Raw genomic sequence first — 8,087 nt, 5'->3', positions numbered from 1 at the left:
GGTGAAACCCTTACACATTTTTCATCATTTCTATTGTAATAACTGAGGCAACTTTGAATAATTCCTAGATTATTTCTTTTTTGCTTCCAATAGACTTCTTCAGGAAAATTGATATGCATTTCCTGGCTGTGCAATGGATTAACTTAGATCTTCTGACTTCCTTATGTAATTTATTTATTTGAGTGATTGATGTGGAGTTGAGATGTAGCCCTGCAACTTATTTTATCAAGTTCCATTTAGTGAGTTGTTTCTGTTAGAAGAAGAGGGTAGGAGGATCTGGGAGTAGGATCTGGGCACTGAACAGGTAGCCGTTGCTGTTACTCTGCAGCACCTATCACCCACAGCCCAGGGAAAGACAAAAGGCAATAAGAATCCTACAGCAAATATTATCTGGGCATTTCTCCATTTTATCAAATATTTTTGAAGATATATTTTGTAATGTCTATAATCATCCATCATTTAAATATGTTCTTAAATGATTCTTTTTACTAGAAATGTAGGTCACTATAAATGATTTGAGATTGTTTCTAGTAAAGATCAAATGAAAATCTGAATGCATACATGTTTGTCTAAATGAGGCTATTTTTCTAAATTCTAAAATACCTAATTACGGGGTCAAAAGGTAGGAAAATGTTTAGGGCTATTGAAATTTATGGCCATCCTGCTTTGTGGAAAATTGTATTAATTTTATATTCTCCTTAATAATATGTACAGCTAGAAGATCACATTCTTGACAAGTTTAAATATTAAGAATCTTCAGTCAATTGATGGGTGAAATATTGTGGGTTTTGTTTTAATTTGCAATGTATTATTTATTAATCATGCATATTTTATCTAAAGTTTTTTAATATCCCATTTTATTTTTCAGTATGTTTTATGGTTTAGACATGGGATATCCCTCAAAGTTCCTACATTAACACAGCAATATTCAGAGGTACAATGATCAAATTAATAGAGCTATAATCTAATCATTTAGTCCTAATTTGAATGGACTAATGAGGTCTTAACTATAGGCAGAGGGGCATGGGGAGAGGAGGTAGTTCACCAGGGACCTGCTCTGGAAGGGTCCATTTTCCCTGATGCCTTTCCCCACCATTTTCCACCTGCCATAGACTAAGTAGTCTTCTCTGCCATACCCTTTCACCATTATGTTCTTCCTCAGTTTGGACTGAGAGTAATGAAATCAGCTCACTATGTACTAAACCTCTGAAACTGAAAATATATTTTTCTCTTCTAACATTTTCTTGACAGTTATTTTGTCCACAATGAAAAAAAAAAAAACTGTCTAACACAGAAATTGGCACCGAGAGTTACATTACTGAGACTAACTTGACCATGTTGTTCAGCAGCCTTTGGGACTAGTTTGCAGGAAAAGTTCTGAATGGTTTGTAAAAGCAGACTGGAGAAGACTTGCAATGTTGTGTGTAAAGTTTAGTGGGCAATTCTGGTGGTGACAAGAGTGAGGACGGTAAAGATTTCAGAGAACAAGGACTCTATTGGAAATTGAACTAGAAGTCATTTATGTTATATTCTGACAAAGAAGGTATCTGTATTTTGTCCATGTGCTGAGACTTTCTGAGGCTGAATTAACAAATGGAAGATATTTCAATGCAGCACAGCATTCAGGCCATGGCATGGACATTGCTGGCAGCTTTTAGCCAGTTTCACGAAGAGAATCAGGAATAGAAACAGAGAAGGAAAATTTTTACAGACTTGTTATTTGGGAAAAAAAAGAAGAAGTAAATAAAATTGGGGCTAAAGAAGTTGTGGTCGTTAAAGATATTACAATCACTACAGAGAAGTTAAGTACTTTGCATGAAAACAATGAGGATGTTGCCTTGAGAGCATCTCAAGATTCAGCAAGACCACACCCATTATAGACCCAAGAGATCTTAGGGGCACCATGCTCTCCATTGGGGACTAGGAAGTTGTTTTACCATGCTCAGCTTCACAGACACAGAGTCACTGCAGCCATCCTCCTAAGGGGCCCAGCTACTATTCCAACTGGGGGTAAACCTTGATATTGTCCACATAAATGCTGGTTTTGTAGGAATGAAGAATGTTGGACTAAAGGGATCATGGAGGCTTCCACTGAAATTTCAAAGACAAGACTGTGAGGCCAGTAAATGTATAGTGGGTGAAAATCCCTGCAGGATGCCTCTGAGACGGCAATATGTGAAGCTGTAAAGTTGAAACTCAAGCTAAAACAGAGACCTCTCTGGGTAAAAGATGCCAATAAAAAAATGTGTACTGAGTACCAGGGAAATTTGCTGGCTATAGAGAAAGCCAAGATGAAAGAGAGGTCACGTGGGTTGCAGCTATAAAGGCCAAATGAGTGAAGCTGCACAAGACCTTTGGAGATCATATCTTCCCACCATGTACCCCAAATGCTGGATGTGAAACTACAGGAAATATTTGCCCAACTGGGTTTTAATACTGCTGTGTTTCCATTCTTTCTCTTTATGCAGCTATCCCTCCCTTTTGGAATGGAGACATTTACTCTGTGTCATTGTATATTAGATACTTTAACTTCTATGGCATCAGGAAGAATATGTTGCAGTCTCCTCTCTATATATATTGCTGATTGATTAGGTAAAGGGATATATTATAATTCTGTATGTTGAATAAAATTCTCTTCAATACCTGGGGGGGGGGCATTGGAACACTAGGGTCATTGTGCAGATATGATCTGTAGATAGTACCTCAGTAGTGAGGATTTAAGCATCATATATTGTCTGAGGTCAAGAAGATTTTCTCTGGAAGTAGAGCAGAGTATAAATCATGGGGAAGAGAAGTACACACAGGTACACACAGGAGACATTGTTGACTGAAATTATACTGTTTGTTCTCTAGAAGATTGCTCCTCCAACTCTGATCCTGATCTTCCTCTGACTCTAACCATTCAAACTATGCAATTTCAATTGTTAAAGTCAACCTTCCAACTTCCTACCTTTAGCTCTAAGTCATGATTTATATTCTGTACTTATTTTCTGAGTTAAAATATGTATCTGCTTCTGTGATATTTGTGCCTAGAATTGATCCTTTTTTATCCATTTATTTTTAACATCAGCTTTGTCTTTACAAGCATTTTCTCTCTACTCCTAAAACTACCATAAATTGAGCATCTGACCTTACTTGGCTGTACCCTCTTCAGCACAGTTCAGCTCTTGATAACAATGTTCCTCAAATACTATAGCAGCTGCAGATTAGCATACAGCTTCTCCAGTTGAAACAGACCAGGAACCCAGTCTGACTTAAGCTTACACCTAAAATAGTTTAAGTAATACTTTAACAACAGAAATAACTTGGCCCCATCTTTTAGGATGAAAAAAGAGAATCATGTAGGTCAGAAAATGCATGTTTATTTTCATTTGTTACATGTGTTGGGTTGTGAATATTCTGGTTCTTTAAATCTCTCTAGTATTCACTGCATACAATTTAGGATCCAGCATAAATCAGTAGCTTAACATCAGATGTGCAGCTCTAAAAGGAGGGCCCAAGAGGAGCAGAGGTAAGCCTGGGTTGATTCAAAAATAATAATTCCAGTTGTCTTTTAAGGCCAACTCAATCACGGACATCAATGATTCTAAATCAGAGTGATTACATTTTGTATCTTTCCAAAAGCTTTTTGGAATAGACAAACATTGAAATGATAAAGTGTTTTAATTAAGTGCTTTTAGGTTTTCAAATTTTTTCTTTGTTCAACTTGTTTTTGTATCTTCCTTTTTTTTCATTCTGATAAGCCTTTATTGGCTCTAAACTTTTTAAGCCAACTTTTTCATGATTTGACCCTTTTTTACTTCCTAAAGATTTATCTTCTAAGCTTCACTCTTCATATTTTTGTTCTATTAATATAAAATTCCTAGCTGTGCTCTGAATATATTATATTATCTTCCTGCTTAACACCTTGAATGCATATTTCACTTTCTTCTCCTGGGTAAATCCTATAGATTGTCAAGGCTCAGAGAAAAAAAAATTCTTTAACTAGTGTTTATCAAGCCTCTAAACTGAGCAAAGTGTCTTGCATTCATGTACCCACTGCTCCATGAATACCAAAATCATAGTGCTTTATTATGTTACCTGCCAATTATCTACATTTCATGTAAATATCTACCCCTCCCACAATATTTCAATTTAAGTGATTCCATCTTATTTAACTTTGAGTTTTCATAATGTTAAGAATAAATTGGTGCCTGGCAAGTAGTTTGTGCCTGTTACACAGAATTTCAGCTTGATATTAACCTTTTCAAATATATGTTATAAGGAGTCATATTTATTTATCACAAAAGTATAATTCAGAAAAATTATTGATATTTACCCGGTAGTAAACAATGGAATCTAAATTTGAATCCGAAGACTTTCCTCAAAGTTATAGTGTTCTAAGATTACATAGATCATAAAGCCTCTTAGAACAGATATTTTTATACCTGCCTGATATCATGTGGGTCTCTAATTTCACATCACATGGATTCGAATAAGAAATTTCCTCATGCTGTCTCCTTATTTGTTCACCAGAATAAAGAAGTTTTTTCATATCACATTTACTCCATGCCCAAAGGCAACGAATAGTTACCCAGATTGGTCAGAGTTAAGACCTGTCTTTGGATTACATTTTATAGATAGAATAATCAAATCTGTATCAAACAAACTGAGCCATTTCTGGTTTTGGAAATTGTGGCCTCCCAAACCTTCATCCCATTTGATGGGTAAGTTTAAAGATCAAGATTTGGACTCTGGTGTCTATAGAAAGAGGTTCTTCTACTTATTTGATTATAAATATGATACCAAAATATCTACCAATAAAAATAAAGAAGGTTTTCAAATGATTTCACTCAGTTTCTTGTAATTTCACTTCAGAATATGTGGGCAAAGCAGAATAGAATATTTCTGTGGTGTGCTTTACTTGTATATGTACCAACCTGCAGATCTTTCAGGAAAATCAATGACAGATTATGGATAAAAATTAGACAGTCACAAGTTTTCTGGTAAAATATTATTATATTCTACTATTATATTTTTACCTCAATCAAATCTGACTACTGATATTATCCAGACAAAATGGTTCTGGAAGATTCAGAAAGATCCCTTTGTCTACTGCAAGGAAGGACATAACAACCTGTCTGTCCTGCCTAACATGAGTTAAAAAATAACTCACAAGGCAGAAGGTCAAGTTTCCCTGTCTCTTAGCACAGTTGTCCCTCATCCTAGCCAAAGAAAGGAAGAACAGCAACACACAGAGGTCTGAGCTCATGGATTTCATAGCTTAACTGAAAAGGAGAAACTTTGGCCAAAATTGCTTTCTGTGAAAGACATGCAAGAATCTTTTCCATGTTTGTGAACATTCAGGAATCCAATTCAAATAGCTCCTAATATAACAAAATAAAATACAATTTTAAGTTAAGCTGTTTGTCATTAACCATGCATTTTTGCATTGGCAATGCCTTCCTTATTCTTAAGTAGTTTTAGTCAACTTAAATCAACAATTGGCTAGGCAATTTGAACTCTGAATCACTCACTGACTCAAACAACCATTGATCTAGAGATTACTCAGTAAATTTCAAAATCCACTCATACTAAGAACTGACTCACAAATTGAATATGGTTGATTAACCTCAAGAAAACAATGAAGAGAATTCTGAGATCATCTTAGACACTAGCTCTACACTATCTCTTTTAAAATTTTATTAATAAAGTTATGTTAATTACCTCAATGACTGAATTGTCTAAAGTAGCAGTAATCTAGACTCTCTTTAAAGCCCCCCAACTAGCTCCTTGAAATGTATCAGACTCTCTGGGGTTTACTCGACCCATAGAAGACATTTTCTTCCTAATGCCAAACCAAGAGGGAATCCATCAAGTACTAAGTTGGACTCCATATGTATATTTGAATTAAAGGATTATGTACTACTTCTTTTAATACCTCTGCAAAGATAATAAAATAGGAATCTTCCCGAAGCTTGCTAGAATTGATATAAAAGTGAGAAACAATCAGCATTTGTGAAAACTATTCATTAATTCTTCCATACTTCAGGACTCCAGAAAACAGAAAAAAGAGGAGGAGGAGCCAGAGACTAACAGGAGTAGGGAAAAGAAGGGGAAGAAGACAATTGTTCCAATAAAACCTTTCTCACCAATACAAAAAAGAGTTTATCCACGTTTCAGTGTACATAAATCTTATGATGCTCCTTTTTTATATATGCTAAATTAAATAATTTAGCTGTGTTTGCATATCTAATGAGATAAAATTTATGCTATTGATATAAGGATATTTCAGATTTTGTTTAGGCAACAACTGTTATCATAGTTTCAAGTATGTTTAATAAAAAATAAAATTAGAAATGCTTTTAAGGTTATACAAAATTATAAGAATGGAAAAAAATAATACACTAATCTATTCTTTCACACTTTCTCTGTGCATATTTGTACAAATGTAATATTTTTGTAAATATTTGGAGAGCAAGTTTCATTCATCAATCCCATTTCCATTATTTATTTCTTTAAAAATAGAAATGTTCTCTTGCATAACTTCAGTATAACAATAAATCCAGCAAATTTGTCACTGAAATAATACTTGTAACTAGCATACCATTCATATCCCAATTGTTCCAACTGACACAAACATGCCCTGAATAACATTTTTTCCTATCCTTTACAGGAGTCAGTCTAGGGTCAGATATAGTGCTCCAAAGTCATGTTTCTCAGTTTCTCTGTTTATTTAGAATATTCACACAGCTTTCCTTGGTCTTTTATTTTTATAATGACATTTTCAAAGAACATTTTTTTAAAAATATAAGGTCACTTATTCTGTATTTGTCCAATGTGCTTCAGATTCAGCTTTGATTATGTCTTCCCACATATAATACTCTGTAAACAATGTTTTGTCATTCTGGGATTATCACATCTGAAAATATCTACCAGATATTGGACACCCAATTTTACCCTCATTGATGATTTTAATTTTTATTACATGATTAAAAGACAATTGATTTTTTCCACTGGTAATTTAATCATTTCTCTTATATTCAATAAATCAAATATAAACAATGAAATACAAATATTCTGCCTTTCATCAAAATGTAGGAACTGATGATTTTGCCTAAACCAGTCTTTAGTATAATGCCTACATAGCTCTGATTTTCCAGTTCCAAACGTTCTTCCCCATATACCAGCTGGCTTTCTAGCAAGAAACTTCCATTCTTGCTGAGAGCCATAGCCAAGTAGGAATGATGCATGGCATTTTTGGTTGAAAGGTGACGCCAGCAAGCCATTGAGATGATATGATTATGTTAAGATTTGCATTCAAATGGATATTAGACCCCTGCTGTCTGCCTAGGCCTGCTACTTTGGAGCTCTAGCGGGACTCCCAGAGAGTTCCCATTGGTTGGGGAAGTGCAGTAGGAGAGATTTCTGGAGGAGGATTTGTCTGTTGGTGTAGTGTGGCCCGGGAGAAGGCCTAGTGGGTAGTTCCGCATATTTCCCGGGAGAGTGCTTGGCATTGGTGGGAGTTTCAGAAATAAAGTTTGTTCCTGCTTGAGTGGCTCATGATTTTGTGCCCAGCCAGACTGCAGCAATTGGTGGCCCGTGCGGGGGACACCTGAAACTCTGAGGTAAGCAAAATTGCTCGCCCCTGAGGGAAGACGAGAGAATGGGTGACCATTTCAAAAAACAATGTGTTCTTGTTTTGATTTATTTTGTTTTTGTTTCAAGCTGCCTATCCCTAGAACTTTCTCAGGCAAACTCTGAAAAATGGTTGGCTCAAGGTTTGAAGGTGTTCCACTCTTGAGAAAGAGAAAATTGATACAAGGATTTTTTGTTCCGTCTTTGTTTCATTCTGTTTCGATTTTGTTTTATGTTATCTAATTGGGTTGCGTTATCTTTATAGTAGATTAGAAATTAGTAAAAAACAAACCGAAAGAGTGTTAAGTAAATTGTTAGAGGTCCAGACTATGGTAGAAAACATGTTAGATCAAGCAAAAGAAAAGGTCTCTCGGGCTAGTCAGATAGAGGAAGAAAATTTAAAGGAAGAAAGCTTAGAGGACAAACAGCTATCAGGAGGGAAGCTACAACAGGAGGCTGCTACTAACTCC

This window comes from Marmota marmota, unplaced genomic scaffold (genome assembly GCF_001458135.2).
Source record: "Marmota marmota marmota unplaced genomic scaffold, marMar, whole genome shotgun sequence".
Taxonomy (NCBI): domain Eukaryota; kingdom Metazoa; phylum Chordata; class Mammalia; order Rodentia; family Sciuridae; genus Marmota; species Marmota marmota.
The sequence above is the reverse complement of the archived record's forward strand: the minus strand, read 5'-3'. Positions refer to the sequence as shown.